At 36.2% G+C, this 10,128-nt stretch overlaps 1 long non-coding RNA gene across 1 annotated transcript; it reads right to left on the bottom strand.

Annotated features, from left to right (window-relative positions):
- Positions 1-6,457: 6,457 nt before the first annotated feature.
- On the bottom strand, positions 6,458-7,322 carry LOC126892943 (uncharacterized). The gene is made up of 2 exons (XR_007701056.1): positions 6,992-7,322; positions 6,458-6,644 (listed from the first exon to the last, which is right to left on the bottom strand). It is a non-coding gene; the product is annotated as an uncharacterized LOC126892943 (long non-coding RNA).
- Positions 7,323-10,128: the final 2,806 nt, after the last annotated feature.

The following is a 10,128-nucleotide window of genomic DNA, read 5'->3' as shown; positions in this document are numbered from 1 at the left end:
GTATTATCAGGCAGTAAATCCTTTATGTGAAACTGACCAATTCGTTTGTTCGTCGAATTGTCCTTTAATTCATACACTAAAGGAGATAATACCCTCACGACCGTGCACGGGATATATTTCTAACAAAACTTTGCAGAAATGGCATCACCCTTACTGGATTTTACAAAATTACGCTTTAAGACCCGATCACCAACAAAGAATCGCAAATCTCGTTTCCTTAAATTATACTGACTCTGATTCCTGAGGTAAGAAGTTTTTAACTTTTTCCTAATGTCAGCAAAAATGGGGGGTAACTGTTGGAGATCTTCCAGACGATGGAGATTCTCCGAAATCTGAGGAAGAGTAGTACGATTCTCAGAAATTAATCCAAAATAGTCACCAGACAATGGAACATTTCTTCCAAAATTAAGATAGGCTGGAGAACATTGGGTGACTTCATGAACAGAAGTACGAATGGCCTGAGCGACTGAATGAATATATTGATCCCAAGCTCTATGATCCATATAAGTATAAGACCTTAGTGCAGTTACGATACTGCGATTAACACGCTCAGTATGGTTTGCCTGCGGATGGTATGCAGCATTATAAAAAATCTTTTGGACCTTGTATTTACTCAAGAGATCTTTAAAAGCTTTGGACACAAATTGTGGTCCATTATCACATGATACTATTTGAGGAACCCCAAATAGTAAGAAAACTTGTTCTTCTAAATATTTTAAAATGGCTGGAGTTGTGGCCTGACGAAGAGGAAAAACTAAGGGAAACTTAGTGAAATAATCCACAACTACCAAACAACATGTATTACCCTTATAGCTACGTGGATATGGTCCAATAAGATCTAATGATATCATTTGCCAAGGAAAATTAATGTTCCTGAAGGAACCCATGAGTCCAGCTTGAGGTAGGTTACTTGGCTTGCAGGTTGCACAAACTCTACATCTAGAGATGTATTTCTTGACCGAGTTGCGCAGACCAGGCCAGTAATATAAATCAGCTATTTTACAAAAAGTTTTATAAAACCCGAAGTGACCTGATGTCACATCATCATGAAAATTTCTCAAGACTTCTTCTCTATTAGGTGTGGGAACTACTATTTTCCAGTCAGACATATTCGACAGTGACTCTATAGGACTGATAACATGTTTATATAGAACATTATTCTCTACTTTGAAATCAGGGTACTGACTAGGTTCTTGGGTAACCTTCTCCAACATGTTCTGATACCATGTATCCGGAACTAAGGTGGATATGTCAAGAAGGTTGACATCAAACGTTCGAGACAGTGCATCAGCTACTACAACACCATTAGCCTTGCGATGTACGATATTATAGTCAAACGCTGATAACTTACAAATCCAACGAGATAATCGTTGAGATGGATTACGCATAGAATGCAACCACAACAACGAACTATGATCAGTTATAAGTGTGCACTTACGACCTTCCAAATAATAACGGAATGCCTCCAAGCCATGAATGATGGCAAGGAGTTCACGCTCAGTAGTGGAGTAATTTTTCTGAGCCTTATTCAGCTTCTTGCTCGTGTAAGCTATGGGGTGTTCCGAACCGTCTTTCATCTGAAAGAGTACACCACCTGAAGCTGTATTCGAACAATCAGTCATGAGGTAAAAATGTTCCTTGAAATCAGGAGAGGTCATGACTGGAGCACTGGTAAGGGCTTCTTTAATGCGATGGAAAGCATCATCAGCCTCAGGAGTCCAGGTAATAGTCTGGCCCTTTTTCCTATTTTTAAGAAGGTCAGTAAGAGGGGACAACAAAGTAGAGTAAGAAGGCACAAACCGGCGATAGTATCCACACATTCCCAAGATCCTACGTAACTGGGTGGTGGTTTTAGGTATAAGGAAGTCCTTAATAGCGGATACTTTATCCGGATCTGTCCTAAGACCCTGACTATCAACAACGTATCCTAGAAATTTCAAATTAGGACGACAAAAATTACATTTATCTAAATTCACCGTAAGATTAGCCTCTTTAAGGCGTGAAAATAGCTTGCCTAATATTTCAATATGTAAATCAAAATCAGGAGTAACAACTAAAATATCATCTAGATAATAAAAGACATATGGCTCAAGTTGTGGACCGATAACCAAGTCCATTAAACGACACATTGTCTGGGGAGCAGAAACAAGACCGAAAGGCATGGTAACAAATTGAAATAGCCCTTTCCCACTGACAGCAAAAGCGGTATACTTCTTACTCTCTTCACTCAAAGGAATTTGTAAGAAGGCCTTAGATAGATCAATGGAAGAGATGTATTTAGCATTCTGAAGTTTGCTTAAGATAACATCTATTCTGGGGATAGGATAAGCGTCCCTATTAGCAGTGATACTATTTAATTTCCGACCATCGAAACAAACTCTAAAGGATCCATCCTTCTTTTTTATGAGCCAAAGCGGACTGCAATAACAAGACTTGGACGGTTCGATAATATTTAAGGAGAGCATCGAATCAACCTCCTTTTCTAAATCTGCCTGCCATGCTTGAGGTATGGGATACTGATATTGTCGAAAAGGGGTTGAAGTATTCACTTCAATAGTATGAGACATTAGATGAGTACGTCCTAATTTATCTTTAGAAGAAATCGATGAAAATTTAGAAATGATATTCTCTAGTTGTTTTTGTTCCCTGACAGACAAACTAGAAAACTCACGAATAGCACTGAGGGTTGACAAATTGAATGATGATATAGAAACTGAAAAGTCAGAACAGTTCAATGTGCTGTTAAATGTATTTAAGAAATCCATGCCAAGAATTATGGAGTTTCGAACAGAAGGTATGATATAAAATGTAATTGTTTTCCGAATATTAGCAACTAAGATGTCTGTCTCAAATTTACCTGTAATTGACTGAACTGTACCATCTGCAGTAGACACTTGCAAAGAAGAAATAGGCATAATAGTAATAACAGTATTTTCTAGTAACTTTAATGAATAAGAACCTATTAAAGAAATATTTGAGCCACTATCTAATAGAGCTAAGCATGATTGTCCTAATATCTCAATTTCAAGATACGGTCGGTTATCATTGTGTTTTCTGACTAATAAAGAATTTATATCAAAACCTAAAGGATCTGCTTGGTTATCAAAATTATGGGGTAACAACACAGACATATTATCATTACTAACAAAACTAGAAACGGGTATAGACAAGGGAACTACTTCACTACTACACTTACCATTATGTTCAACACTATCAACTAAAGGAGTATTTATGGATGACCATCTATGATCACTTGAACCATGTGGACTTAATATATTACAATTAGAGCTTACTGTTTTGATTGATTTTGATCTGTGGTGCGTGCTGATCTTTTTGATGACACCCCTTTCCCTTTCCGACTGGGAGATGGGTTTGTGTTGCTTGACGTGCTTGGACTTGCAGATTCTGTTGATGCTGGGGTTTGGTTCCCTGATAGGGAAGTGGAAGGAGAAACGCTCAGGGGACGGACCTCCAACGTTCCGTTTCCCGAACATTTGAAACAGTTCCGTTTGAGGGTATTTTCTCGACCACAACCGTGGCAGAAAATACGATTTTGAGGGATCTCCCACCCAACAAACGTGTGACCCGGAAGATGACAATTCCAGCAGACAACAGAACTCAATGCCGAAACATTCCGTTCAGGACCCTTATTTTGCCATGAACGGTGTCTAAAAGAATTTGGCTGAGAGGAAGAAATAGGCGATTGTCGGGATGAGGAAGAAGGTGGAGAAGACCAAGATAACGTTTCCTCCAAACGTTTGCACTTTTCAGTGAGGTCTGTGATACTTTGAATGTCCATCAAAGCTAATTGCTTATGGTAAGAAGGTAACAGACATTTGAGAATAATTTTTATTTTGGCAGAGTCTGTTAGAGAAGTCTCAAGTCGACTACACATGCCCAAAATTGTGTTAATAAACATAGTCACAGGTTCATTTGGTTTCTGTTTATGGTTCTTTATTTCGTCTAAGAGGTCATCTTGAAAAGAATAAGGGAGAAAATCAGATTTTAATTTCTGAGCTAACTCAGACCAAGTGGAAAAACTATTACGATTATTCATATACCAAGTAAATGCAGGACCTGTAAATAATTCAGCAGAAGCTGCAAAAAGATCATCCTCACTCACACCTCTTGAAATACGGAGACATTCCACTCTTTCCAAAAATGTAATTACTTGATCGTAGTGACCTTGACCAGAAAATGAAATTCCCCACTTATGTATGTGAATAGGTTTGGGGTGTAAGAAAGAGTTAGCTACTTGAGCAGAAGAAGTAGGAGTGGAGGTGGCTATCGGACATACTCGAGAATCAAGTTCGCCTTCTAAACCAAGAATCCTAATGGACATAGAGCGCTTGTAAGTTTGATGTTCCTCATCAGAGCAAGATAGTAAATGAACACGACCAGAGATATGAGCAAGACGTGATATGCACCTAGAATACATGCTATCATGGACAGTCCCTCTAAAATCAGATATCTTTTTAGCAAGATCCTCAATCGTCTCGTTTATCCCCTGTTGTTGTTCAGGAAAAGGAATAGCTGCAGCAGAAATTTGTCGGAAACTCCTATTCCCTTGTTCTTGTTTAAGAGCACCCCGCAATAGACTGCGTTTTCTATCAACTTTATCGGATTCTTCGACCTCTATGTCCCTTATCCTCAACTCGTAATCTAATTCCTTAACTAACAAATGCTCTGGCTGAAAGGCACACATGATGAGAGGAAAAACAAACAATGAAACAATCAAAATCAAAAATGTGACCAGCAAAGTATATTTAAGTTTGTAAGGGTATCTATGAAGAAAATATTAGCAACACACCAACAGAATCAACAAATCTCACCAATAATTATAATCAGGTTATCAATGTAAATGTGAGTAATGAAAATAATTTTCAGTTATGTTCAAAAATAGCTCTGAAAAAAAATATGTACCTATATATTTGGTCAACAATTAGTTGATCCTAAAAATATACCAATATTGTCTGAATGTATTCAAATGTATAGAATAATATATGTTTTAGTTATTTATTGTTAGGTTAAATATATATTATATAAACTCCCAATAAAGTATAAACTCCAATATAGACTGCCAGCTGTACAACTATAAGCAAAAAATAGGGTATTTAAATATTTATCTAACAATACAGCAATATAAGAGTACCTGAAAAATAGTAATAACAAAATTAGGGATAAAATAAATCAACAACAAGATGTGAGGGAATACCAACAGAAAATAATACAGAAACTTAGATAAAAGAGAAAATATGACCTAAAGAAAATACTGTCTTTGACCTAAGATGGCCCCACGTTGGGCGCCACTGTAACAAAAATGTGGGGTACTTCTGTTTGAGTAACCGTTGGGAGAAATATCTAAACTCCAACAGAAGTAGGCAAAGAAGGGGAAGCAACTGTAACAAATACTACCTTAGCGTACAAGTAGTACTTGTATGGGAATGTGAAATGAAAAAGTCAGATGGTAAACTATTGACAGAAACAGAAGTAGATGGATGAAACTGACTGTAGTTAAGCTAGCAGGGTATAGAAGAGAATGAGCCCTTGATACTCAAGGATAGTTCGGCCAATTTTCGCGCCGTCAAAGACAGTAAATCTACAGAATATAGATGATGGATATAAAGGGAATATCAAGATGAACAAAGACTAGAAAATATAAAAAAATAACAATAAATCGTGGGCGCCAGTAGAGCGTAGACTATGGCTCTACCAGGTATCCTATACTGCTGCACTCTTGCTAGTTAGTTGCTATGACAATAAAATTAGTAAACCTAGAAACATATGACAACAACTAGGTAATAAAAGAAATATTATAGAACCCAATCAATAGTGTATTTAGCTTTTACTTATATGTACAATAAATTCGTATATGTACCAACAAGGTATACCCTAAAATTAATAAAAAAAAATATTTTACTAATAAAGTATGTACAATTTACAGTCTACAGAGTAGTTTAAACAAAAGAGGAACAAAGTCCACCCCTAAAAATTGGTTTGAAATGTCAAATCCAATTTATGGTACTAAAATGAACCGACACACTACTCGAGGTAAAACTCTAACTTCATGTGCGGTTACAATAATAAAAAAAAACAAGTTAAATGGTCAATTACCCTGAGGGGGACGAAAGCCAAGGTTCATTAATTATAATATATAAAAAAAATTACCAAATTTTCTCCGGATAGTTGAGCTCAATTACCTTTACACGTGAGAAAAGAAACAAAAGAAATTAATTTATTAGAAAAATGCAAATTTGAAGCCTTGAAGAGGAGGTATTATTTATTATTAAAAATTGAAAATATTTAAATTATTTCTTTTGTTTTTTGTTTGAAAAATTATGAATAACTTAGTGGAGTATAATGTAAACTTATTTAATTTGATATTTTTAATAGATATTTAATGTTCCAATTATTTAGAAAAAATTAATGTTCTTGAGAATAATAATAAAAAAAAATACTTAATCACTGTCCAACACCAACTAACGTAAAGTCTTTTCCAAAGTTCCAAACAAAATAATGATAGTCCAAAAACCAACTCAAAAGACGATTCCAGCTCCTAGGCTACCCCGTGACTGCTGCTAAAGTTTTTTATTTCATTTCATCCCTGATGTTAGTGGGATGAACATTTAAGTGGTTCCAAGTGGCTAAAAGATACAAACCCATTGTTAATTTGGGTAATCAATCTTATGGAATTAGGAAATAAGTTGGAAGTTAAACTTCCAATAAAAACTGGTCAGGATCCATTAAAAGAAGTGTTGTTTTTTTTTCTGTACCAAAAACATAGGTTCCACTTGACCTTGAATAACTTTATGGAATTTTATATAGAAACATGTGGATTTAGAGCTAGGAATGATATTAAAAATTGTATCTATAGATAGTTAGTCGAAATATATAATAAAGACACGAAGAAATGAAAAGAATTTATGGAAATTATAAATTTTCCGGTCATCAATATGGCTTCCTATATGAATGAAGTAATAATACAACTTACCCGATAGCAATCATCCCAAATTTTTACCAAATTAATACTTTTCTTCTTCAACAAAACAAAACTTTCTCCTCCTTCAACTTAATTACGATAGCTTCCGTATAAAAAAAATAACTAAAAGGTGATTCCTTTTTTTGTTCAAAAAGCCACCGACCACTTGGAACTTATTTATTTGGAGGTTCAGCTAACAGTGAAACTTTTTTAAAAATTTGACAGTTCTTCTTGATACTTGCGACAGCGGCTACTCGTGGAACTAATGTCCAGTGTTGGCGGTGTTGCAAGATGGAAAAGTAGCATTTTATAAATATTAAATTATTGATTTTTAATTAAAATATTTTCATTAAGTAACGTTCCGTTACACAGTCACGGATTGCAACGAACGACATGGCAGGGATGCCCTAGCGGCAACTGCTAGCAAAAAACCCGAGTTTTCAATCTAATAGCACATAAAATAACACCCAAAAATGTTATTCTACATCCTACCAGAATAAAATCAATGGGAACCTTCTCTGGTAACACTTCCGAGGCTTCTACAATTTGCACCTCCGTGACTGCACGCCGGGGTTTGTCCTAAGTTGGGTCAGAGAGAGCAGCATATGTGCTTCCTGGTGAGAGACTAATAAGTTTCGAAACCGGTAGATGTGCTTGCTGCGCTCTCTGATTGAACTGGAATGATGATACGGCTGTAGTTTCGTGTTGGAACGAAATTGAAAATGTTTTATTCATTTTTGATTTACATGTTTACTCTGATTGGAGTACAAAGGGAACCATTCTCGTTGGAACTTTACCGCGCCTAGCAGATGGGACGTAAATTATAAATTGTAAAATTCCCTCATCTTCCTTAGTCTCAGCATCCGTTATGGCTTGCGAATTGAAGAAGCCTCGGAAGTGTTACCAGGGAAGGTTCCCATTATTCTCAGTCTGGTAGGATATAGAATAACATTTTTGGGTGTTGTTTTATGTGCTATTAGATTGAAAACTTATTTTTGATATATTGAATCAATTACACTTTTTCATTGCATTAATTACATAACTTGGACTCCAGACCTGATCGTGCTACCAGCAACTGGTTCCACAAATAGCTCTGAAATATTATTTAAAAAGCCGCTAACTAACAAGTTAAAATTACTACTAAAGTGATTATAGTGATTGTTTAAGTGCAGGAATGGCACGTGAGTAAAGAAAACTTAATGAGTAAAGAAAACGTGATTTTGTTGATTGCATGATAATATACTGAATAAATTATTGTCCTAACTCACCTAACAATTTGGTTAGAATAAAAAGAGCAATTACCAAAATCTGGTTATTCGTCCGCTTTTAAATAAAACAGGTCCGTACTCAGCCGAATTAACGAAACCGAAAAATCGAAAACGACCATAATAAATAATAATATCAGCAAAGGTATTATTGAGACTGATAACTCGCCAAACACTAAAAAATACTCCACAGTACTAATCCACTCACCAATAACTTTTCCAAGCAAAGGGCAGGGAATTATCTTTTCTGCAATTGAGGGCCTCAAATTACAAGATTTATGCATCTTATGTCGACTTCTAAACACTTCTTATATCTACAATGTTGGCAATTGTTCCTTGTATCTTTATTAATTACACAATTGTTATTTTCCCCTCTGCATGTGCAATTTCCATAATTTTTTAGCGACCTCTTGAAGAAGCTCTTGCAACCAACCTTCAAAGGACCACACACCATAATTACTACTTATGCATGTGTCTCCACATACGGCGCAGCACATGTAGGACGGTGGGGCCGACACAAAAATATTTTTAAAGTAACTTACTGTCCCGGCTCATGCCGACTTCCAAGCACTTCTTGTATCTACAATATTGGCAATTGTTCCTTGTATCTTTATTAATTACACAATTGTTATTTTCCCCTCTGCATGTGTAATTTCCATCATTTTTTAGCGATCTCCTGAAGAAGCTCTTGCAACCAACCTTCAAAGGACCACACACCATAATTACTACTTATGCATGTGTCTCCACATACGGCGCAGCACATGTAGGACGGTGGGGCTGAAACAAAAATATTTTTAAAGTACCTTACTGTCGCGGCTCATGCCGACTTCTAAGCACTTCTTATATCTACAATATTGGCAATTGTTCCTTGTATCTTTATTAATTACACAATTGATATTTTCCCCTCTGCATTTGTAATTTCTATCATTTTTAGCGACCTCTTGAAGAAGCTCTTGCAACCTTCAAAGGACCACACACCGTAATTACTACTTATGCATGTGTCTCCACATACGGCACAGCACATGTAGGACGGTGGGGCTGAAACAAATATATTTTTTAAAGTAACTTACTGTCCCGGCTCATGCCGACTTCTAAGCACTTCTTATATCTACAATATTGGCAATTGTTCTTTGTATCTTTATTAATTACACAATTGTTATTTTCCCCTCTGCATGTGTAATTTCCATCATTTTTAGCGACCTCTTGAAGAAGCTTTTGCAACCTTCAAAGGACCACACACCGTAATTACTACTTATGCATGTGTCTCCACACACGGCGCAGCACATGTAGGACGGTGGGGCTGAAACAAAAATATATTTTAAAGTAATTTACACTCCCGGCTTATGCCGACTTCTAAGCACTTCTTATATCTACAATATTGGAAATTGTTTCTTGTATCTTTATTAAGTTCACATTCATCAATTATTATTCTTTGTCTGAAATCCTGCAGGCATGTTGGTCACCTACGTCAACACGTGATTTTAGAATGATAACCCCAAAGAAAAAAAATCTAACGGGCTAAGGTCCGGAGAACTTACTGTGCCGGCTCATGCCGACTTCTAAGCACTTCTTATATCTACAATATTGGCAATTGTTCCTTGTATCTTTATTAATTACACAATTGATATTTTCCCCTCTGCATTTGTAATTTCCATCATTTTTAGCGACCTCTTGAAGAAGCTTTTGCAACCTTCAAAGGACCACACACCGTAATTACTACTTATGCATGTGTCTCCACACACGGCGCAGCACATGTAGGACGGTGGGGCTGAAACAAAAATATATTTTAAAGTAACTTACACTCCCGGCTTATGCCGACTTCTAAGCACTTCTTATATCTACAATATTGGAAATTGTTTCTTGTATCTTTATTAAGTTCACATT

This window comes from Diabrotica virgifera, chromosome 9, assembly GCF_917563875.1.
Source record: "Diabrotica virgifera virgifera chromosome 9, PGI_DIABVI_V3a".
Taxonomy (NCBI): Eukaryota; Metazoa; Arthropoda; class Insecta; order Coleoptera; family Chrysomelidae; genus Diabrotica; species Diabrotica virgifera.
Note: the sequence above shows the minus strand (reverse complement) of the source record. Positions and strands in the feature narration are given on the sequence as shown.